Here is an 8,978-nt window from a genome sequence, read left to right on the forward strand (position 1 = left end):
CTTGTACTGCAGAAGGATCCTGTGTGTGCCGCGTTGTTCCTGCTGGCGGGAGATAGCGCGGGACACTTCTGCAGTGTCGAAGAGCAGCCATACACTAGGAGGAATGAACTGACTCTAGGACCCTCACTGCTCAAGTCATTGACTGGTCATTGGCTATGCATGGCTTCTGTAACAGGTCAGAATAAGAAGTAGCCAGGCATGCTCAGACAATAGGATCTTTGAATGGGAGATCTGAATGGCACATCCAAAAACCTATGATATCTTTTCTTGTGTCCCACAGATACATTTCCCTGGCAACTGTTAGGGAACAACTCTTCCATGGCTCCTGTGAGCCTCTCTTCCCGAAAGGACATTTTGGAGGAGGTCCATAAGATGAAGAGTATCCCTGGATGCTATAGCTAACATCAGAACTATAGTTGGAAATCATTGTCTCCTTTCTCCACTGCCTATTCTCCACTCCTCACTCTTCACTAACACCTCATCTGACCCTGGGGCCTACATGCTAGTATGAACCAAAACCAACCCTTCATTCTGAGAGAATCTGATTCCTTAGCAACCATACCTCTTCAAGGCAACATATCTTCTCATGGACATAGCTAGACCATCATGAACCAAGTTGCCCAACTTATCATATTGCATAAATACAACCCTGCCTTTTCCTGCCACTCCAGGTATATTGCCCTGGCTTAGATAATAACGTTCCCACATATCAATAAATACAAAGAACCCCAAATACTCAGGCTATAGCCATAACTCATAATTAAGTACACCACTTGTCATCAGACCCAGCCATGCTACTTTGGGAATAAGGACCTCAATCTCCCTGAGCTTAGAGTTTGGGTACAAGAAGCAAATAAGTTTGGGTTCTTTGGAGTTATCATAAGTGAAACACAGCTGTGCTGCCCTTGGTTCCTGTAGTTATGTCTTCTTTCACTTGGAAAGCCAGAGCCACATAGAGGTCTCTGATCTCATGTGTTTGCAATACCCCTAAATGGTGTCACCCTGTCCTTTGGAGGATTGCCTTTGAGCCGGAATTTCAGTGGTCTTCAATAATCCATCAAAATACTTTGTTACACTGGCCTCTCCAGGATGGTGAGGGATCAGAGAGAGCCACAGTCAAGAGCCCTCTCTAAAATTTCCTTCACTTTAAATGGGAACTGGGTCCATGACCATGACGTATGCATGCCATATCCATGAACAGAGCATTCTATCAACCCTGGAGGAAGGGGATGTAGAAAAATAATCCACCCATAGAATGAATGTATAAGCCTGTAAGATGAGCCATCAAGCTTTCCAGGACAGAACTGAATAACAGCAAATCACTTTGTGTGCCTTTGAGGAATGTCTTCTTCCAGATCTCCATATCAGTTTCTAGCACTGATAGATTGGCAGAGATGAACCTGAGGTAGGTGTTCATACATACAGAACCCACAAGACAATGCCATCTCTGTCATCATGGCCATTCTGATTGACAGACAGCTAACATCACGGTTTCATGATTTTGACTATTTGGAGTTTCTGTGCCTTCCCAAAGTAGAAGGCTGGTGGGTATTGGTGTGAAAGAGAAACCACCATCACCATCGCTACCACCACAACCCAACCAAACAACCAAACAACCAAACAAAAAATCCTCACACTTCCTATTTATTCATACGTCCAGCCGGGCTTCTATTGCTGACCTCTTTATGATCAGGGTTGCAGCACTGGGGCTGCAGCCTGGCTCCTCAGAGTTTTTGTTCTGCAGTTCCTACGCAGGGCTGATTGTCTACAGGATAAAGTTGCATCTGTAGCAGTGCTGAGTATGGTTGGTTGGGAAGGAGGTGTTCCCAAAACAGAAATGTCCACTAGATTACCTGCTCCCCTGTTCCTACTAGCAGGCACTAGATGGGACAAACTGCCTTTAACTTTGAATGCATCCTGGCCTGGCCCTAGTCACTGAAATTTTAAAAACTTGGCTGAAGTGGCAAGTCCTGGATTCCATGCAGGTTTGGCCTTCCACTCTCATGTGGCCTCCTGTGACATCTGGTATTTAAAAAAACCCTCTCTAGGCCTCCCAAATTAATGCCATATCACTCTGTGCTGGATCAGTGGAATGACAGGGATCTTCAAGCTATATTATGACTAAGGGTAAAGAATTACTATAAGGCTGGCTAGCAAGATGTCTCACCAGGTATGGACACTTGCTGCCAAGATTGACAACCTGAGTTCAATCCCCAGAACCCACATGGTGGAAGAAGAGAACCAACTTCTGCAAGTTGTACTCTGACTTCCATACATGCACACTAAAACAATAAATAATAAATAATAAATAAATAATCAATCAATCCAACACTTTTAAAGAACAGTGAAGCCCAGAGTTCAAAGCTGTGAGTTTTGTTCTCCATTCTGTGTGATTACAAATTTCCCTCACTCTGAATAAAAGATAAGGTAGTTCCCAAAACAATTACTATGTAATATTACAGGGTGAAAATATATTTTCCATCACTATCCTTTCTGTCACAATTATGACTGAAGTGCAGCTGCTACTTGGTTGAGTTCACAGAAACTTACGGTCAGTCTCTGGAACCCATTTAACAAATCGGTGACTTCACCAGAGATGGGCAGGAGCTGCCATCCAGACAACCTTCAGATCTTTAAAGGTGGTTGTTTTAGTTGTGGTTTCTCAGTGGGGGAGGGGGTGGAAGGGAGAGATGGAGAGACCAGAGAGAGACAGAGATCAAGACGAGTTTTAAAGGTTTGGATTTAACTCACAAGCCTATGGAAATTTGGTGAGTGCAAAATCTGTTGAGGAGAGAGGGCGGCTAGAGACTAGGTCAAGTGCAAAGACAGTCTGGGAAGAGCAGACACTGCAGATGACGTTAGGAATCTATGGGCAACATTCTTCTGCCTGGGGGAAATGGGATTTCTGTTCCGTTCAAGCTTTCAGCCGATTGGATGAGGCTACCACATTGTGCAGGGCAGTCTGCCTTACTAAACGGTCCCTGCTTACAGATACATCATGTTAAAGTGCCTTCACAGAAACACAGAATCACATTTAACTGAGTGTCTAGGCGCCGCAGCCCCGCGAAGCTAATCACGAGTTAACCACAGTATCTGACATCATTTCTGGGATGGGATACTATTTTTTTTTAGTCACTGTTTTCGTTCAGGAAGTGACAGTTGGCCTTCACAAACAGATTCTCCTTACTGTCCTAGCTGAGGATCTACACAGCTCCAGCCATGACAGTCAGTCCTCTTCTCACAAAGGATGGATGTAATGGCCACCAGCTGGACTCTGGGACAGCCAGACCTCTGTAAATTGGACTTTGGCCAAACTGCGCATCTTATAGGTCCAAATCCCAATCCTAACAGAGGACCAGGAGGACATTTTAGGTCTTCAGGTATCAGAATCAGTTCAGACTGTTGTCCGAATGTTCTCACTTACTATGAGTGGTTCTTGCTGAACGCACTTTTGGTTTAAGAATGAGGTTTTTGACTGTTAATACTTGCCATGAAATTCCAGGAGTCTTGGTTTTCTGGACCTAGTCATTGCTTAGTCACTGCCTCCTGGGTCTGTGTCCTCAGATGCAGACACTGAACAAGGAGTTTATTGAGGAACCATCTTCCTGCTCCTGCTTCTCTACTCCGGCTTGTTTCTAGTTACAGGTGTTAAATGACATGCTCGCTCAGTACCTGCCCTTCTACTTCCCCCCAGGAACACCAGATTCTATTAACCATCTCTATATCTCTTGGTAGTTACAGTAATGTGCCCTGCTTTTGAGTGGTAAGCATTGCTGCCAGGCCTCTATCATTTGGGGGTCTTGTCATCTCTCTGGCTCTGTGACCATGTCATTCCTGGCCCACAAGGAGAGCCACCACTGTGATGCTAATGTTCCTCTCATGCGCTCTTATTAAATGGCCTTAGAGAATGGCTTATCCCCTGCAAGGACATAAGCCTCTGGTGGAATCTATTAGAGATTTGTTCTTTGTCACCTACCACACCAGCTCCAGAATTTTCCTTCACCCATCATAGATCATTACTCTCCTGGGCACACGGGAGACTCAATACAGTTGATTTCACCCCATCCCAGGGGAGAACATGGTGGTGTCCTCACAACAGTGGTAAATCCTATAATCCCAGAAGACGCTGCAGAATAACTAGGCTCTCTGCCTCGCATGCTTTGTCTTTTGTTACTTCCTCATCCCTATTCCTCATCCCTCTGTAGGGATTTGCATTGCAGAACTTTGACATAAAACTGGGAATGTGACTCAGAGGCAGAGCACATGTCTAACATGAGTTTGGTCCCTAGCACTGAAATAAGGGGGTGAGAATAGAGAGCTGGTTTAGCAGTGAAGAACACTTGCTGCTCTTACAGAGGACCTGAGTCCTCTGTTGTGTAAGACACACATCCACATGGCAGCTCACACATGCTTCAAATTCGGTTTCGAGAAATCCAATGCCCCTTTACAGTCTCCATGAAGACCAATCATGGCATGCATGAATGTGGTATACTTACTCATAATACATAAATAAATCTTTAGAAAAATAAAAGTAGGGGCTGGGAAGATGGCTCAATAGGCTAAACATTGGTCATGTAGGCATGGGGATCTCAACACTGATCATCAGCACCCTGTGAAAAACTGGCTGTGGTAGTAAGTACCCCCGATTCCAGATTTGGAGATGTGGACACATGAGGATTCCTGGCTCTCCCCCGCCAGTCAGTCTTGTCAGATCAATGAGCTCTAGAAACAGTGAGACCCTGTCTCAAAACACGAGCTAGAAAGTATGTGAAGAAGCTACCCAACATCAACATCTGGTCTCCCACATGCATGTTTACAAACATGTGCTCACATGTATATGCACAGGTGTATATCGCACATGCACACACACACATACACACACACCATTTAAAAGCCAGCGTAAGCATTCTTTTTGAAAAGTATTCTACTTGGTTTTTTTTATTTATGTGTATATGTCTATGCGAATGTAGGCCATGTGTGTGGGTTTCCACAGAGGCTAGAAGAGGCATATAGCAGTTCACAGGAACTGGGTTACAGGCGATTGTGAACCACATGATGTGGGTGCTAGGAATAAAACTTGGGTCTTCTGGAAGAGCAACAAGAGCACTTAACCACGCAGCCATTCTATAACCCCCAAAGGAGCATTTATCTATTTTTTTATTTTTATGTGTATAGTTACATGCTCGTGTGCATTTATGCGCACTATGTGTGTGCAGTAGCCTACAGAGGCCAGAAGAGGGCATCAGCTGTTTTAGGACTAGAGTTACAGAGAGTTGTGAGCCACCATGAAGGTGTTGGGATCCAAACCCCAGCCCTCCACAATAGAAGTCACACTTTCCAGATACCTTGCAGGTTGTTACAGTTCCCAGCTGTTAAATCGCCAGCAGCAGTGTGTCAACCTCACGCCAGGGATCTGTTCCCCACTGTGGAATCTGATGAACAGGTTTTGCATCTAGTTTTACTACCTATTTTTATTTTTCCTGTGGTTTAGTTTAGTTTTTGTTTGTTCGTTTTGCTGTGATTTTGTTGTTGTTTCCCCATGCCAGTTTGTAGTCTCTGAGTAGTGGACGTCAAACCCAAATCAGATGTGTAAAAGATCTTATTGGGGAAAGCATGGGTGAAGGCAAAGATAAAGACAGCAGGCGGGGGAGGCACAGCACCAACCAGATCAAAAGCTATTAGAGGAGAGGGCAGGGGAGGGGAGGGGAGGGGAAAGGAAGGGAGAAGAGAGGGAATGGGGGAGAAGAGGGCAGGAGGGGAAGAATACGAGAGGGGAGGGGCAAGGAGAGGAGGAAGAGCCTAGGCTGCATGGCACTCCGAGAAAGCCTTGGCTGGGCAATTGGCAAAGATTGCCCATTAGAGGAACATTGGTTCTGGCAGAAATGCCCTGTGCACTGTATTCAGACGTTGCTGGGAACAGAGTGGGTGGGGTGGGGAGGGAACAGTCTGAGTATGAATGTGCAGATCTGCAGGATTGCTGCTGGTCAGAGGCTGCTAGCCAACAACACTTCATAGAGCATGCTGTCTTGGACAGAGATCTGAGTAACACTTCCCCAAGCAAATGTAAGTACGGAAGCAGAAAGAAAAGAAGCCAAGGTTACAAGGCCAGATGTGCAATGGAATGGGAGGCTGCCAAGAAGCATGATGGGTAATAAGCAAGGACACTCAGTTGGATAGGACGTATAGATTTCAGTCTTCTGATGCACAGTAGAGTGACTACTTAACAATAATGTATTGTGTATCTCAAAACAGTATTTTCACCACAAAGAATTGGTATGATTTGATTCTTATATAATATTTACAGGTATCGAGTCATTACACTGTACCTCATAAATATATAGTTATTTCATGTTAGTAAAAAATATATATATGTGTATACACACACATATATATACATATATGTATATATATGGGCTCCCTATATATAAATAGGGCTCCCTATCCCTTCTGGACCTTGGGTTATTCAACCAAGTTCTGTTTCTTCTTGAACTCCTTTTTCAATACATGCCTGCAACCTTAGTGATCTTTGCATATAGTTGTTTTAGCCCACACCTTCTAGACTGTCTTCTACAAGCGCATTTCCTGTGTCCAGCGTTAGCTGAAACTCAGATGCCTAAGTTGAGCTCGGAGTCTTTGCTACCTGAGCTGATTCTTCCTATTCTTGTGGCATCCTTCCCATCTCACATTAGATTGGTAATGCCATTCTCTGCTGACAACTGAGTATGCTACCACGAGTTTAAAAAAAAAAGAAAAGAGACATTCCTTAGCATTATTAATATGTATGTGACCCTTGAGCCTGGCCCTCTGCTAAGCTAAGTGTATTTGTGCAGATTCCCTCAGCAAATCTTCCCAGTGGCCTTCAGAAACCGACTTCTGTGTGTTTCGAGACAACGTGGCTGAGATTTAGCACATTTAACTATGCTCTCATGGTCCATGGTTGTACAGTGGATAAAGGTGCTTGGTGCCAAGCTTGGCTGCCTGAGTTCAGTTCCTGAGTCCTACATGGTAGAAGGAGAGAACTAGCTTCCACAAGTTGTCCTCTGACCTCTACACGTATTCTGTGGCATCCAAACAAACACATACACAATGAAATAAATAAATTTAGTTAAAAAACAAACAAACCAAACACCTCTTAGCAGCCCAAATGCTGGGATGACAGATGTACTACCACCTCTGGCTTTTGCTCATGCTTTAAGTAGCTCTTCCAGTCACACAAAATTACTGAGGCCCCTGGACTTGGATCATGCCTGTCTTGCATCTATAGGACTTAACACTATCGTGCCTATCTCAGGAAAGATAGACCCAACCCTCTCCGTGGCTACAGCTTCACACGATGATATATCTGAGTCCTAAGAGGAGATGATTTGACACTGGAGCCTGGTGGCCCACCTGCTGTGCCCTCGAAAATGGATCCGACCTTCTCTGTCTGGCATTCCTCATTGGTAAAAGGGTACATTTTAGCTCTATGACAGGCCAGTTATAGTGTTCAAACACTATCACATTGAAGAGAGAGAATAAAGGCTCGGATAACCTACATAAAGTGTCTGGATCCATGGCTCTTTGGCATTATTCTTCCCAGTAGGAACTTCCAGTGAAATCTTGTCCCTCTGTATCACAAGATTCCTAGCACATAATGCACTAATTTCCTCCATTGCTTTCAGAGTTGTTTTTCAACAAGCTAAACTTATTGGGCCATTTCTCTGCCAGAAAGTCACCACATTCCCCATTCCAGTTCCCTCTGGACTCGCTAAGCTGTTCACTTAAAACAGAATCGGCCCCTTACAGCTGGAATCTTAAACCCCACACTTTGGTGCTTTCTAATACCTTTAGTACTCTGTATGTCCTGTCCCAGGACTAGCCTCATCTCACACACAAACTTCTTGTGTGAGAAGACCTGAATTCTCAGGACGATCTCCCCAAGTTAAACTCAAGCCATAGCTGGAGCCACTGAGCTCTTTATTAAAAGCATTAACCAAGTAAAGCTAGAAATTCCTGAGATGTAATTACTAGGGAGATATCCACTTTGGAATAAAAATCAAATCCAATGCCCTGTCCAGTACTACATCTGGTACATTGTAGACAGCTGTTATGTAGTGTGGAGTAGTCAAAATGTAATGCTCTTATAATGAACACACGTAACCTCCCCCCCTTTCTCTTGTCTTTTCCCTTTCTCTCTTTTTCTGTCTTTTCCCACCATCCGCCTGCAGTCGAATGTGCTCTCACAAGAGCCTCAAACTCACAATGCAGACAAGGATAATCTTCTACTTCCATTCTCCTCCAAGTGCTGTGGTTGTCGCTGTGCACTCCACACCTAGTTTAGACAGTACTGGTGATCATACCGAGGGCTTCTGCATGCTAAGTAAGCCCTCTACCAATGTAGCGACTTCCTCAGCTCTACCTAACTAATTTTAATCTGTATTATCATGATCTATAATTATAATGTTTTGATACAAGAGGTTGTTTTTATTAGAAGTAGTAAGTCTTACTACACCTCTGTGAGAATTTTCCTAATTGTAAAAAAAAAGGCTGAAGTGAACACATAGCTCCAAGGTAATTATGGAGATCTTGATAATGACCCAAGGATATTGGTAATCCATTGCAGCTTGATAATTATACTCCATGAAGAGTTCAGATTAGCGTGCTCCTTATTTTTCTGTAGACCCTACAATTTAGAGTCAGGTTTAAACCCTGTGGTGAAAGGACCTCTTTGGAATCATAAAGACTGGAAATCCCAAGTCTCTGTTGCTTCCGTCCGTCCGTCCGTTCCCCACCCACGGCCCCCTGTTCCCCCGCCCCTTCTAATGTGGCAAGAACAGCCAATTCCATTTTAAAATGTGTAATCAGTGGACGGTTACTTTTTCCAAATTCTCTGAAGACAGTTGAACAAAAGTAATAAGAAGAGATTGTTGATCTGAAACCTGAATAACTGTCGTTACAGCAGGGAGGGAGGAAGGGAGGGGAGGAGAGAGAGAGAGAGG

This window comes from Mastomys coucha, unplaced genomic scaffold (assembly GCF_008632895.1).
Source record: "Mastomys coucha isolate ucsf_1 unplaced genomic scaffold, UCSF_Mcou_1 pScaffold18, whole genome shotgun sequence".
Lineage (NCBI taxonomy): Eukaryota > Metazoa > Chordata > Mammalia > Rodentia > Muridae > Mastomys > Mastomys coucha.